The 16121-nt window shown below is 40.1% G+C and overlaps 1 pseudogene; it reads right to left on the bottom strand.

Moving 5' to 3' along the window:
* Positions 1-13446: 13446 nt before the first annotated feature.
* Positions 13447-14442, bottom strand: LOC149174446 (structural maintenance of chromosomes protein 1 pseudogene; annotated as a pseudogene).
* Positions 14443-16121: the final 1679 nt, after the last annotated feature.

The raw sequence follows: 16121 nt of genomic DNA, 5'->3' as shown, positions 1-16121 counted from the left end.
AGTTGATCTATGAACACCCCATTCAGTACTTTGAAGCTTGCATGCCTCAATGGCAAGTTTCTCACTTCCGGTGACAGGTTTACATCAATGGCCTTCGACCGAAAGATTTTGCGTGGTGCTCGACGCCAAGTCCTTTATTCACACCATGTGAATTGTACTGCAGTACCTTGAGGGTCATTATCATTATCGGTGATTCCTCTCGCGCTTGTTAACAATTTACATCATTGACTGGTAATCAAGCGATGTCTTTCCATGTTCGACTTCAGAACATTTCTCACGTGGATCGACTTGTACTTCGAGTAAAGATCGGACGAGATTGAAGACCCCGGATCTAGTTTCATCCATCTGGGCTGCGATATATATTCAGGGAAATAAAGGCATTAAATGTACATCATTGCTGCACAGATAATCATCCACTCAAAAGGATGATGGCTCTATCAAAATCATCAGTCTACACTCAGACGATTGTCTGTCCTATGCACATGAAAATGAATTTATAAAGCTGAGCATGGGAATGCCCGCCTCAGCTAGATCATGAAAATAGTGTGAAGATAATGTATTGTATTGTATCTTATTACAGGTCTCCTCCCAGCATTGAAAGAACTTCGGATCCTCATAATAAAGCATTTCACTCGACACCAAAAGGTTAACGGCCTCATACTTTAGGGCGAAACTGTTATAGACATTTTTGGGCCTTACAACCCCAAGCATGAAATGTCCATAAACCAAGGGCTCCTAAGTCCCTAAAAGTGTTGTTCTAACCCCTAAAGGAACAAGGTCAACAGATTACAGCTTCTCCCAGAAGTTCTCCATGAAAAACTGCTCAGAATTGGTCAAAACAGGATCATTGCAGCTACTCCACTGGCTAAGTGCGTTGCATCTCACCTAAATACACTGTGAGGGTGCGTTGCTTTTCAAATGTCCCTTCTGTGGGGTGCGATGGGTGAGAAATGACAAATGGCAGTGTCATTCCGCGAGGTGGAGAGGCAATGGAAGCTTCCAGAATCTTCTCCTGTGACACTTGCCTCACTGAATTCGACCAAGGATGAGTAAGAGGCCATCAGTCTCCAAGTGGAAGCAAGAACTATTAGAGAGAAGACACTAATCAAATCACAAGCTGACTCATCCCCCTTACAGATATCTATATATGGATCCCTCATCCCAGAGATCCTGGAGGCTGGAATTTTGCATATTGTAAGGAATTGCTGTTGGTTTCTAGAGACAAACATCAGATTGTTGGGTGATCTAAGCTTTGTTTGAGGTGAAGAGGGGCTTCTTTGCTGGGAGGTTGATGCTGGGTCGGAACAACTGGTTGTAACTCCTCCTGGATCTTTTCTTGTTTATCAATAAAAGCTATTTGAGTTTTCCTCCATGCTTTTGTATCATTGATGCTTGTTACATTTGTATGGTCAATTTACATCTGATCCTAGATTGTTTATGATTATAGATCCATGTCTTTGTATAGTGCTATGCTTCTGTGATCTTACAGGTACTTTGTGAAGCTGGGCGTGCAAGGGAGCAGGTAGCTGAGGACTATCAAAGAAGAGAGGGATCGAATCGAAGGATTAGCGCAAGACAGAGGTTGGTCTTTCTGTTCCTCTCTATCTATAATTCATAAAGGAAAAACAAAAGTAGTTTTTCTCTGTTTGTTTCTAAGGCAGCTGTCACACCTTAGTGGGATAGAGCAGTTCTAAATAGACACTTTTCCCTGTAACACATACACCATCGGGTGGCTTCACCAAGGATGGGATCTTCACGTGAGCCAGCAGTGCCGCCTTCCATACAACATGAAGCCCTTCACAGATGAGGTATTATGTGACATTGGTCCCCTTGATGTATTATTAGGCCAACCATACTTATGGAAGTGACATGCTATGTATGAGTTAAGGCCTCGAGTTGTTATTGTTACTTTGGGAAATAAGTTGTACATGATACCAGAGGTAGCACTGCCTACTGCCATCTCTTTGGTTACTGAAAAACAATGCAGTAAGCTCATTTCCAAAACTGGGAAATTTGTTTTCCTGATGATACACCTTCAAGGAAAGAAGAAGACAGTGGCCATGACCTCTAGACAGGGCCCTCCACACGGCAACAAAAGATGGAAAAGGTCATGGAGGAGTACGAGGAAATCTTCATCTCCCCCACAAGGGCGCCTCTGCACTGTCAGGTCAAGCACTCCATCGATCTGACCCTAGGTGCATCGCTTCCCAATGGACGAATCTATCGATGCTTGATTCTGGAGAATGATGAAATTAAGAGGCAGATTTAGGAGATGCTACAGAAAGGTCACATCCATCCGAGTTCATCACCCAATGCGAGCTTGATCATGTTGGTACAGAAGAAGGATGGGACTTGGAGACTCTGTATTGACTATTGGGTGCTGAACAAGATAATTGTTTGGAATAGGTACCCAATCCTGTGGATTGATGGGCTTCTAGACCAACTGAAGGGGGCAACATATTTCAGCAAGATCGACTTGAAGTCCGGCTATGACCAGGTCCCAGTAGAACCCTCCAATGTGTGGAAGACTGCCTTCAAAGCCAAGGAGGGCCTTTTCTAATGGTTGGTTATGCCTTTTGGTTTGAAAAATTCTCCTGCAACCTTCATGAGGCTGATAGAAAAAATATTGCAACCATTCACCAACTCATTTGTAGTGGTATACTTGGATGACATCCTGATCTTCATCCAGAGTTGGGAAGAGCACCTCCACCACATCCGGCAGGTTCTCCAAACACTGCGACAACACTAGCTGTTTGCTAATTTGGAGAAATGCACTTTTGGCATGACCCAGGTTCAGTACCTAGGATACATTATTGATGAACAAGGGGTGCATGTGGATCCAACCAAGATCCAAGTCATTCAGGATTGGCCAGCCCTGTTAGAGTCAGTATCTTCACACTGCCATCAACGATCAAAATTGCTCTTTCTCGCATGCATGTTAGGTGTCTCATTCAATCAGTTGCATTCCATTAGGTCATGGATCAACTAATGGTAGTGGTTTCATTTTAGTTTCCCTCATTTCATATACTTGCTAGCTTGTTCAAACCTCTTTTCAGTCATTTATAGTCATTTCAGTTCATTTCATTTATAAAAACCAGTTTTAGGGTTTAGTTTCACTAGGTCTTAGGGTTTGTCATCATGGTCATCCAAGATTGAATAAAAGGGTCAGAAAGCACATGAGGAGGATAAAAAGGTTCATATAGTCATGAGTTTACTTCTGATATGCTGAAATAAAGCTCTTTTACCTCAAAACTCTGTTTTGAGGTGAAATAGAGCATTTGTACTTCATGGTTTCATTTCATGTAAATTATGTAATTTTATAGTTCCTATATGTAATAATTCTTCATAAGTGCTCCTAGTAACCTGGTAACAATGTCAGCTCTTGCCACTACAAAAGGTCCATGAAGAGAGTAAGTCCACCTGCAAGAAGTCAAGAAAGTCCAAAATTCAGAAAAACGGAGTATTTTTCAAAAGTGAAAAAACTATAGAAAAGTGGGTTTTGGTTTATGAAAAATCAAAAGAGGAAAAGTATAAAGGGCCAATTCATATATTTTATTCATTCCTTGTTTATTGAAGAGCTAAGGAGAATTGAAAATGCAATTTTGAGCCAAGGGAGGAAAACAGAGGAAATTTGGCAAAGAGTTATTGGCACTGCGCATTATTTCCTTGACGCTGCACACCTATTGCAGTTTCACAGTGTTAATTTGGTCTGGAGCTATGCATTAAACTGGCACTGTGCACCTGTTAGTGAGCTCTACGCACCTGTTGGAGAAGCCCAAAATTGCCTCAAATCACCTTCAAACTTCCTTAAAAACTTTTTGATGCTTGTTCCAAGTAAGTACATCATTCTTCCTTGCTTTGAGGAGTAATGTTTAGTTTCTAGGATTGTGTTTGGTTTCCTTTAGAACAAACCCTAACAAATTGTCAAAACCAAACCCTAAATAATTACTAAACAACCTCTCATAAGTTATCAAAGGTTGTTGCTATTTTCTCATACTCCATTCACAGTGAGTTTTCAAAATCCTATTCCGTATCCCATAATCATCAAAGTTCACTCCCTAAAAACCCTACTTGCATTTACAAAACCCTAGCCCTATTACACTATTCCCTAAATACTAAACTCCCAAATACATCTCATTACACCCACTTCATTACCAAATCCCTCTTCCACATTCTAAAACCTACCCATTCCCCTCATTTCCCTCATTCCCCTCATTCCCTAAAACGCCAACATTCCCTCAAGCAGTCACATTCCCCATACATATCCCTTACCCTATATTTTAAAATTTCTTCATACTCATCTTGTTATCATTTTCATCCTTCATCTTACATCACCTGTAGCATTATCAAAAATCCATGGAGGGATACATCGATTATGAGAAGGAGGAGGAAACTTTCAGTGACACTTCCAGAGAAGCACATGTGTCAAGAAAACCACACAAAGGGGGAAAGCACATCTGGGAGGAACCTATCAGTCTCACATAATTTCTTGCTTTTCCTCTTGCTATATCTAGTTTTAGACATCAATCTTGCTATGAGTTTTGTGAAATGGTGGAGAGGGTAAAGTTTCATCATGAGCTTGCTTGGTTGTTTGTCACCCATATACATAATGGCCAAGTGAATCTTGCTGGTGTCTCCTTCACCTTTTCACCTACCACCATCTCAGAAGCAACATGCATCCCTAATGTAGGTGAGAAATGGAATAAAGGGCAGTATGTGGACAGAGAACATTATGAGCCTTACATTAAGGCTAGATATCACAGCCAAATCAGCAGATTATTTCCTTTCAAATACTTGGAGAATAGTTTTGCTCCTCTTATGAAGCTTATCATTAAATATTTCACCTGTGAAGGAAGGTTTTCCCACTTGTATGCATATCATATCAGGTTGTTGATGCACTTTACTACGGTGAGGATGATGAACCTCCCTTACTTTATATACAGGAACATTGAGAAGATGGCCCATTATGTTCAAAGAAAACCTTTTCCTCAGTAACTCAGCAGCATTTATCACTTTCCATTGATTAAGATTGTTGTGTTGCACCAGTTAAACTTGCTGAATGTACCATGGGAGACCTTTATTGCCCATGAGATGTTCAAAGGCCCTCAGGTTTCATCAATGCCTTAGGAGGAAGGAGGACCATCAGAACAATCAGGTGTCCATGAGACCGAGACTACAGGTGTGCCAGTATTTGTTACTTATGAGAGAGGCACCAGGAGCCTTTTTGCTACTGCTAGGAGAGTACTATCTCCACCAAGAGTGGAAGGGGTCTCGCCTTCTTCACCAGATTATAGGAAAATGCTATCCCCACCAGGGGTGGAAGGGTATTTTCCTTCTTCTCCAGCTATACAGGTTGGCCAACAGTAAAAAATTAGAGTAAAAGGGAAACAAAAGATGCATGAGGAGAGCCTTCCTGAAGGGCAAGATAGAGAGTTTACTTTGGTTGAGGAGGATGTTACTTATTTGGGCTCTCAAGGCTCAAGAATCAAGGACATGATCATCAAAGAGAAGGAGGCTGAAATACAAGCCTTATCAGTTAACCTTGAGAGAGCTAAATGGATCATTAAATACCTTGAGCAAGAAAACAAGCAACTTACTGACAAACAAGAAATCATGGAGCTACAAATCATCAAAGAAAATCCGCAAAGGTTCAAGAGGGCAAAAGGAAAGTTGACATCCATTGAACAAGAGAATCACCGGGAATATTTGTTGGAGAAGGTGAATATGCACTTGGAGAGGTTGCTTGAGAAGGAAAACAAAGAGAAAAAGATGCTTCGCCACATGGCTTACCACTACCTAACTCGAAACAAGATTTGCAATGCAAGGACAAAGAGGCTAAAAGCCAAGCTAAGAAAAGTTTTGAGGACCAAGAAAGAGCAAGATAAACTCAAAATATTGGTTGAAGCATCATTGGCCCAACAAAGAACCTAACAAGGATCCCTCATGCCAAATTTCAAGAAATTTTGAGCAATTTTTGTCATTTTTGAATTTTTGAATTGGAAAAACAGGTTTTTCCAATAGGCGTGTAGCGCCACTGGGGCTACGATTTTGATGGGGACATACTTTCGCAAGAAGTCTTACATATTTGGAATCAGCATGGAAAAATAAGTCAACTTAAAAATATTGAGAAATTTTGGACAAGGTCTTGGTCACCAAAAGGGCAAAAAACACCCAAAAAGTGCCCTCTCTGCCACTTTTTTGCCACACCGGAAGCAGTTTTGGGAGAATCAACTTTTGGAGGGACAAATGAGCTCCAAATCAGGAAAATAAAATTGTTTCAGAAACTAGACAGGTAGGGATTTCCAACAAGCCAACTTGCACCTGATTTTGACACTGGAAAGGCCTCCAAAATTGTCCCTAAAGTGGCACTACACATTAAAATTTTGGCGCTGCGCATTAAACTGATTTTTCCAGTTTTGCCTTAATTTCCAGTTTTTTCCTAGTTTTCTTGGGAAACTATTTTTTCTTCATTCCTTGGTAAATGTATGCATGGTAAATGATGAATTTGATGTAAATACGGATGAAAAACAGCTCATAGGGTAGATACATCAAGTCAAAGGTGGTTTTGAACTGAATGAATTGGTTTCCTAAGTTTTAGAGGCAAGCTGTTCCACTGCCTACTTTTGTGTTCCTAGTTTAGATATGGTTGAAACTACTCCTGTTATAATGGTTTCGACCCATGATAGCTAGATTGAGTAGTTTCCTTGCCTATATCATGTACTTTTTGATTCATTTGTAAATGTTGGATTTTGGTGGAAGTGGTGGCACTCATTGAACATTTGTATCAATAGTTTGGCAAGGAATAAAACCAGGTTTCACAACTATTTTTGTGGGATTTTTATGGCAGTGAGTTTATGTATTGTTTCTTCTTTGTAATGAGTTTTTCTTATGTTTTATATGTATCCAAATCCATCTTTCTCTTCTAAAACTAAATGAATCAAGGTGAATGGACAAAATACAATGTTGTTCTTTGTCTTGGGAATGCATTTGGTTTTCAATGTTTTCAACTATTTGAAGAGGATCCATAGTTTCTTTATGCCCTCCTCAACTCCTCAGCTATCTTAATCTACCATCTCAATCCATTTCTAGTACATACAACCCTTGTCTACCTCACCCCACAGAACATGACTGTATCCCCGAGTTGATTTCCTGGACCCAATTTGCCTTCTCCAATTGATCCAACAATCAAAACCTAAAAATCAAACCATAAACCCTAATCTACTATACCTAGCCTAAAATCAACATTCATTTCAGTCATCTCAAGACATAATTTCAACCATCCTCACTGAGATTGACAAGGAGAGAGCCCTCTCCCGACTTGGTAGGGCTAGCTACCTGGTTAAGCGTGGTTTGTGGTTATCCTAGGATTGCCTCCCTTCAACCTGAGGTCGATCTATGCTCTAACAAGCCCCAACCACTCTGACAAAGCTCCGTAGCTTTCTGGGTCTTGCCAATTTCTATGCAAGTTCATGTTGGGATTCTCTCATATCACTTGGCCCTTGAGTCAAGTCACCAAGGGAGGAGCGAAGGATAAATTCTTTTGGTCTGAATCTCAATAGAAGGCATTCACAGAGTTGAAACATTACCTTTGTTCTGCACCAGTGCTCACTTTACTAGACTTGCAATAACCATTTGAGATCGATACAGATGCCTCTAACTATGCTATTTGGGCATTCCTTACTCAACAGGGTCATCCAGTGGCATATCATAGTGAGACACTGTCAGACACAGTTCGAAAGTATCCCACTTATGACAAAGAAATGTATTCCATTGTGCAGGATTTCCGACAATGGAAGCATTACATTTTAGGGAAGGAAACGATCATCCACATAGACCACCGACCCCTACAGCTCATACAGATGTAAGGGAAGTTTCAAAATGATCACCATCAAAAGTAGTCCACATACCTCTAGCAGTTCCATTTTAATATCAAGTATAAGAAGGGTAGCACCAATAATGTTGCAGACTACCTCAGCTGACCACTGATCATGGCATTAACCACCATCCTCAAATCTTATGGGCACGAGACTTCTGATTGGCCACTTCTTTACAAAAGCAACCCAGAGTTCTGCCACACATACCAGAGGCTCTTGGAGGGTTAGAAAGTTCCAGATTTTCACCTCCAGGATGCCCTATTATGCCACTTGGGATGCCTTTGTGTTCCTTCAAGCAAGTGAACCAAGATTTGGGAAGTGTACTATAGTTGGGCTGCTGGGTATTTTTGGGTCGAGAAAAAAGTGGCAGTACTGTAGAAGCATTTCTATTTGCTGAATCTTTGATAGGATGTTGGGAAGTACATCAGATCCTACACTTCCTGTGCCATTTCCAAATCAACCATCAAGAAGCAAGGCCTCTATACTTTGCTGCCTACCCCTAGCCAACCTTGGAAATCCATCTCCATGGATTACATGTTGGGCCTTCCTTCTACTAAGCATGGCAACAACTGTGTTTTTTTGGTCATTGACAAATTCTCGAAGATGGTCATTTTGGCATCCTACAAGAAGAACATCGCAACAGAAGCCACTGCTAAACTCTTCTTTGAACAAGTGTGGGTACACTTTGGGATCCCATAGTCTATCATATCAGATTAGGACTATAGGTTACTCAGTACACTTTGGTCCAGTTTCTAGTCAGTGCTAGACACCAAGCTCACTAAGTCCATAGCTTTCCCCAAATTGATGGCCAGACATAGGTCATCAACATGATTATCATACACATTCTGCACATGTACAACCCAAAGTATCCACGCACATGGGATGAGAGCCTTCCTTATGTCCAACAAAAAAAATAACTAGGCTCTCCATAGCTTGACTGGCCACAACCGTTTTCAGGTGGGCTTGGATTCCAACCACTATGTCCCATTGATGTGGACATACCATTTGCTGCTACTCAAGCAGATTCAGCTCATGTCTAGTCGGAAGTCGACAAGGTAAACAACTTCATTGAGCACATCCAACGTATCTGCCAGCAAGTCCATGACATTCTAGAGAAATCAAATGCCAAGTACAAGCAGCGACATGATCAACATCGGGTGCCACACACGTTTCGGGTGGGCGACAAAGTCTAGTTGCATTTGTAGAAGGAATGCCTTATCGGAGCCTATCGTAAACTTAGACCACTCCGATATGGTCCTTACACCATTACTAAGGTTGTGGGCGACAATGCATTTGAGCTCAACATTCCCCATTCCTTTTCCTACACCTAGTGTTCAATGTGGACTGCCTTCGATCATACTTCCCACCATTGCAAGACACATCAGATATTGCAGAACAACTCACACCTATAGAGTTAAATCTAGATTGCATGGAGAAAGCGACAACTGATCAGATCATGGACACACAGAACAAGAACACTCGCTAGTAGAAGATCCAACTGTATTGAGTTGTCAAAGCAGGCCAACTCCTTCACCAGGGCAAGTGGCTCACCAAGGACCAAGTTCAACAGAAGTTTCCTCATTTCATGGAGGAACTCAATGCAATGGGGACCATTTCTTCCTAACGGGGGAGGAATGATCCAGGTGGATATTGGTGGCCACCTACCAATTCCAATTGGAGCCCCACCATTTTTCCTTTTAGTTTTCAGTTTCCTTAATTGTATCACAGTTTATCCTAAACTTTCAGAGCTGTTTTGAGGCCCTAAACGATGTTTTATTGGCAATCTATCACCAACAATTTTGTATCTAAAATCATCTTTTTTTTTGTAGTCCTCAGAGATATCTTTCCAACGGGTTATCATGTGCGTCAAATGCAGATAATATGGCCAAGTCGCGACCCCGGGAAGTTGGCTGACCAACTCACCCCAACGGGGCCCATAAACTCTTAGTGTTACATCTCCTCGGGTTAGGGTTTTGGTTGTTCAGGGTTTTCTCTTATTGTTCAATAATAAAAATGCCCTTGAGCCTCATTGTATTGCATTTCAGAGGCATGTATCTGCCACATCTCTTCTAAAAGATAAGCTACCATCACCCGACCTAGTCTTATTCCCATTCTGTTTGTAAGCATATTTCAGTATTGGATATTAATGAAATGAAGTGTTATTTCTACTGCATCTTTGTATTTATGGTTATATCTATAAGTTGTTGCATTCTTGTTTAAATACGGATCATAGAAAGTGTTATTGTGTTCATAATATTTGAGATATGATGTCACATCTGTTTGCGACCCTAATTTTTCAAGTCTAACCCTATGATGAAAGATTGATGACATGATGTTAATGACCATGATAAATATATTTTTATGATCTAACAAATTTGTTGTTGAATGACACTAGTAGAGACATGTTGGTGACATGAATGAAGATGAACGAAGTAGATTCCCAATCAGAGGGAGGATCTCTTCTCAAGATTCTTACTCATATTACTATTTTCATTTTGTACTATTGAAGTATGATTTATGTGCATCTGACATGAGTGAACTGCAACAAGTCACATATCTGAATCTCACACAAAATTAGGGTTTCTGTTCTAGACAGAGGCACAAAATTGGTATATTTCGTCCCTGGACGCACACATGCTAAGGCCAAGGAAGTTTCAAGGAAGCTAAGATGCTCCCATGCTAACCTAAAGGAATAATTGAGGGGTTTGACTACAGTTCACCATCATATGAAGTTTTTTGAATCTGACTAAACTATGAATCAAGGTGTCTCTAACATATTCTGCCGCTGCAAACTAATTTCTGAAGCTGATCACAGAAAAATGAAGTATTGTGCATCAAATATGATGTTCACCTGGAAGATGTTAGTACTATATATGTGATGTAGATAATAGTAAGATCTGAAAGTACGAAAATATTGAATGTTTTCCATAATATGAACATGAAGATTGAACTTGTGTTCGCAGGTGACTGGGACATACATATAGATATGTCATTATGTTTGAGGTTTATGCTACAATAATTTGGCATGGTTTGGCTAATGGATATAGGTGAGCCGTGTTTGGAGCTTTGACATGATGCTTGACAATGAATTAGAACTTTGAGTTGATGATTGAGATATGTTTTGGACTATATTTCTCTCTATAATAACAAATTTGGACTTGACCTGATGGCCAATGATTTGATTTGACAATTGTTGATTTTCCTTGATATCAATGCTATGTGGGCATATTAACCTCAATGACTTATGTGAGTATTTAGAAAAATGGTTTTTGTATTGGCCTCCTTGTTCCTAGCACAATGGTTGAAGTTGTTATCACAAAATCAAGCACTGAAAGGCTGCTGATCAGTTAGACTCTGTGTAACTATTTCAAACCAGACTTTTGACTAAGGCTTAGCCTCCTTAGCCTGAGAGGGCTCTCTCAAAGGGTTATTGATTTTAGCTATTGATGAGATGGCTAACTCTTGCAAAGTAAATTTAACACATATGTTGGCTGGACAGACATTACAAAGACTTCCATTGGGCTTATGGAGTTAATCATCCTTCAGTAAACTATAACACTACTCATTCATAGAAGTCAGGGCATGTAATGTTTAAATACTCAAAACACCTCTCATAGAAACCTCAACTTACAAATACACACAGGAAATCAGAGCAGCAAAGTGAATTCTGAGTGATTGTGTATCTATAACGCTGTAAAACATAAAGGATAAAACAAAACCACATATATCTTGAGCATTTGAAACACTGTATGAATCCTGAGAAGAAAAGCAGTCATTTGTATTACTGAAAATGAGTTTGTACACAAGCCAAAATAACACTCTGTTTCTCAAATATCCAACCCTCATTACATCCAAGTTTGATCTATATATAGAAACATATCCTTAACTACTTTGAGCTTCCTCCTCCAGCATGAGGGGAGCTCAATGACTGCTACTAATTACCCCTATCTACTATTAACTAACTCATTAAATACATTAAGTGCTGAATTGGAATTACAAAGAGTCCTAATTAAACTATATCTCTAATTATATCTTCCTCGTAGCATGATCCTTCTTTGCTCTTTGACACCTGTCTCCTTTCAGTTTGGCCGAGATAGCTGAGAAGAGGATGCAATGAACAAGCTAGCTTTGGATACTGAATGCGTTGATGGTTCATTAATCATTAGGATAAAACCCCTGTTTTTCCGGTCCTTGTCTTCCACCACTCTTCGAAAATGTAGCAGCATGTCCCCAGCTCTTTAATACCCCAAAACTGATGAGCATCACCATATTTCAGATGTGTTGGAGGCTTCGTTGATGGGCAGGTGTACAAGCCAAAACAATATTCCTCGTATGCACCTCCTTCCAAACCCTAATAACCGAAAATAAAGTGCCTTTATGATGAAAACTTTAACTCGAGACAAAAACACTTCACTTTACAAAAGAGGCACACCTGTCATCATTTGAATGGCTATGCTAGCTTCATGTGGTCTCCTTAATGTTCCTTAGGTGTTTCCTTTGACAATTTTCTGATCCTCCCATCAAACTGTTTGTCTTCGTTCAAAAAACAACACCTACAGCAGTTTCGTAGCGCGCTACGAAACTGCTGTTTAATTTAAAAAACACAGTCTTCCTTTCATAGCTAAATGATTGCCAGTGTGTAGCTTCAGCATCAGCAAGGTCCGAACACTGACCATCCTTCTCATGTAACTGTCCTGTTGTTTCAATACCTGCTTCCTTATGTGCTGAATTGAAATCTGAATCAAACTCATGTTTGGCTCTGCCATCCGAATCTGTTTCCATTTCTGATTCCATGGTAGTAAGAGCATCCATATAATTGTCTACCTCACTAGCTACATCATCATTCTCATCCTTAAATGCATGGACTTCTGGTCTACTTTCACCATTGACTGACAAGTCCTTTTGTTCCACTTGAATAAAATTTTCAGAAATTCTCTCTGCATCCTTATCTGCAGTGACCCTCGGTGAATGAGTTTCTCGAGTAGAGGTTGTGGTAAGATTATCCATCAACTTAACTCCCTTGACATTTCTTTTCCAAAGATGAGTGAAAATAATCCAATGACCACATAACACACATGATCCCGAAACAAGACTTATAAACAACATTATGTGAATTAAGAAATCACGGATCTGTTGACAGCAACATAGTCCATTGACGTTCTATACATAGCTAAGATCTAAAATAAAGCATCTTTCATTGGCATTTCAGACCACATCGAGCAAAAGAGATTCATCTTCAAAATAATAAAATAACCTAAACAGCCTGTGATCAGAATATCTTTCGGAAGGACAAAGATCCACCCGAATGCTTTTCATACAGCTTCAGCATATGTAATGTGTTTATTCTGGAGAGCGTGCCCAAAGATACCGACACATTTGAAACCTTGAGATGGAAATTCTGCATCTGACGACCCTCTTATTAAAAAAAAATCACTGTGCCCTTTCCCACAGGAATGCTTGGCAGGCATATTGAGCAGAACATCATCCTCTTCCATCCTCATATTGAACATAGGAGCTTTCCAACCAATAGTTTTATCAAGCACTAACATAGAGTTCCTTAAAGCTCAAACATCTACCAACATTCTATTCTCATATGATGAAGACCACAATCTTGAACGATCACTTTCGCTATTGTAGCTTCGCTTGGAATGATGTTTCTTGTCATTTTTATTTCTTCCACTTCCAGCTCTCTTTCATTTCTCTCTATATCCTTCTCAATGTTAAAAATTTGCCACAGAAGATACTCGGTTTTCAAAGATTTCAGTTGTTCCTGCAAACGGAGATGTTTCTCTGCTTCTTCTTTTTGTTCTTTCTTCTGTTTCCTTTCAGTAACTACAGTTCTTTTTCTCTGATATGTGAAAGCTGATTTCTCCTCAGCTCTTGCCTTCTGATCTTCGAGATCTTCATAGTCTTTCTTAAATTCTTCAGAGCCAGATATGTGCTCAAAAAGTGCAGTAAGCTCTTTTGGATTCTTTGAAGCAATAGATTCAACATCACCCTGGAAGACAAGAAAATTGCGAGCCTTAACGAGAATTCCAAGGGACTTCATCTTGTTGTTATATTCGTCTCATGTGACCGTCTCATTATTAATTTTGTAGTCGCTGCCGCCAAAGCCGACGACTGTGCGCGTGAAATGAAGCTCCTCGCCGCTGGCGTTCAAGTAAACAAGCTTAACGAAGGCCTTCCTTCCCTTCTGCTCTTTCTCTTTGTCGTCGTAGGCGTAAATGAGATCCCTCAGCTGCGCTCCTCTGAGCTGCATGGAACGAACCCCTAGAACGAAACTGATGGCGTCCATGAGGTTGGACTTTCCAGCCCCGTTTGGTCCAATTATGGCCGTAAAGTTCTTGAATGGCCCTATCACCTGGTGCCCCTTATAAGACTTAAAATTCTCCAGTTCCAGCCGGTGTATTCGTCCGCTCGACACAACTGAAGGCATCTTTTTTGGCTGGGAAGTGACGGGAGAGCAAGGGTTTTTCTTCAAGCCTCGCGTTCTCTGTAAATAAGCTCCTCTATAAGATCTTCAAGGATACCTCAAATTCCTCTCATATGACCACATATGTATCTCTTGACAGATATTTAGTCTTGATTGTAGTCCTTCTTAGGCCCTTCAAAGCAGTCTTCGTAAGATTTAGAACTGATGACAAGCATACACGCAGGAACTTGAGAGCATGCCTCCTGTAAAGTGCATCCACCCCAGAGCTATTTTGCATGACAGCTGCTATGGATTCGAACAAATCCCCAATTTTGTAGCGCAGCCTAAAACATGTTGCGCTGCGAAACTACAAAAAGGATTTATGCGCTGCGGAAACACTTAAAAATTATTACATGAGCTACGAAATAACCTAAAGAGCTTTGTGAGCGGTTTTGAAATTTTGGCATTAGAATTTTCAGTGATAACAGTGGCTCCACTTGGGATAGTGTGCTCCTGTAGTACACTAAGAACTCGCAGGTCCAGTGCTTTATCCATTTATGACAAACTGAAATTTGCTCGACAATCATCCCCTTCAAGCTTCTGGGGCCTTCACCTCGGGCTTAAGCTTGATGATCACTGTAGGAGAAAGAAATCTACATCTACTAAAAAAAACATGCTCAGTCAACCTTGAGCTTATTTGCCTTTTCCTACCTACCTACCCTAACAATTCAAACTTCTTTCAGCTCAATCAATGTGAAATTTCCAATGTAGCCAATCATTTGTCTTATCTGATGTTTGATTTCTTTGACTGCATCGGAGTTCAGAGCCAATATGATATCGTGATGACCGCTGCCACTGAAATTGTCTCTGATCTTTATAGGAAAACTGAAACACTGGAGAGTAAAACTCTTCCATGTAGTCAGCTATAGGATCCCAGAATACATGATCAGCTAGATTTTTCTTGAAACTTTCCGGCTGTGCAAACTGATCTTCAACAGCAGTGTACTCTTCCTCAATCGTGAAAGAGAAAGGAAGCAATACTCTCTCCTTATGTTCTGCCATAGAAAGCTGCTGAAAATAATGATCATGATTATGAATATTATATGCCTGAATTTGACCTTCTAAACCTTCAATGTCTTTCTCAATGTCTTTGGCAAATTCATCCAAAAATTTCATCTTATCCTCTGCCTTGCAGTCAAATGACTTTAGATACGAGGACAAGGACAAAGAAAAATTTTCATCTGTTTCTCCATTACTATGCTCATTATTCCATTGTTTGAAACCTTGAACTGAAGGAGAGTTTGCCACCGCCTCTGACCTATCTATCCATTCCTCCAAAAACATAAGCCATAAGTCTTGAACTGATTTAATAGATTTGATAGGAAAGCTTTCAATCCATTGTTTACATTTCCCTTGAAGTGAATCATAGAATAACATAATGCAAACATCCTCATGTTTAACTCTAAGAAGCACCGAAAATTCACAAAAATCTGATATATGCTTCAAGGTTAAACTCAAATCTTCTCCATTGAATTTTGGACCATTCCTTAGAAAATATGCATCCTTGGGAAAATGATTTGGGAAACCATGAATTTCTGAAAAATCTATGCATGCATACCTTGAAATAAGAATGGTAGCATCTAGGTCCTTCATAACTCCAGTGGAATCACCATGAATCTATGAATTTCGAATTCTTCAACAATGGAGTCGGCAAGGTAGATTGCAGCCTTGAAAACCTTCTGAGCTCCTGCTACCTTCAGAAGTTGAGCTTCATAATTACGGGAATGAGTAATCTTCAGGCTCCCGGCAGACCCACCAAAATGTTATCACCAAAA

The sequence above is a fragment of the Pinus tabuliformis genome, chromosome 4_1, assembly GCF_031772625.1.
Source record: "Pinus tabuliformis cultivar Carrire ecotype Pingquan chromosome 4_1, CPIR1, whole genome shotgun sequence".
NCBI classification, from domain to species: domain Eukaryota; kingdom Viridiplantae; phylum Streptophyta; class Pinopsida; order Pinales; family Pinaceae; genus Pinus; species Pinus tabuliformis.
Note: the sequence above shows the minus strand (reverse complement) of the source record. Positions and strands in the feature narration are given on the sequence as shown.